The following is a 285-nucleotide window of genomic DNA, read 5'->3' on the forward strand; positions in this document are numbered from 1 at the left end:
CCACTGCTTGACAACCGATATTGGTGTGTTTACATCCCTGTAACTTAACACCTGAGCAAAGAGACTGATAGAACAAGCACCAGGTTAAAAAAAAAAAATAAGTATTGGGGTTGATTCATTCAACTAAAATTCTTCAAGGTGGTACCCCAGTATAGCCACACTCTAATGACTAAAACAAGTAAAAGGGCAAATGATAATGGATACTAATTTATTTTCTAAAATAACAGATACAATAGCTTGAAGACAAATTTAGGTCTTACATTCAAATTTGACTACATTTTGCCA

The sequence above is a fragment of the Octopus bimaculoides genome, chromosome 19 (genome assembly GCF_046866305.1).
Source record: "Octopus bimaculoides isolate indiv1 chromosome 19, ASM4686630v1, whole genome shotgun sequence".
In the NCBI taxonomy this organism is placed as follows: domain Eukaryota; kingdom Metazoa; phylum Mollusca; class Cephalopoda; order Octopoda; family Octopodidae; genus Octopus; species Octopus bimaculoides.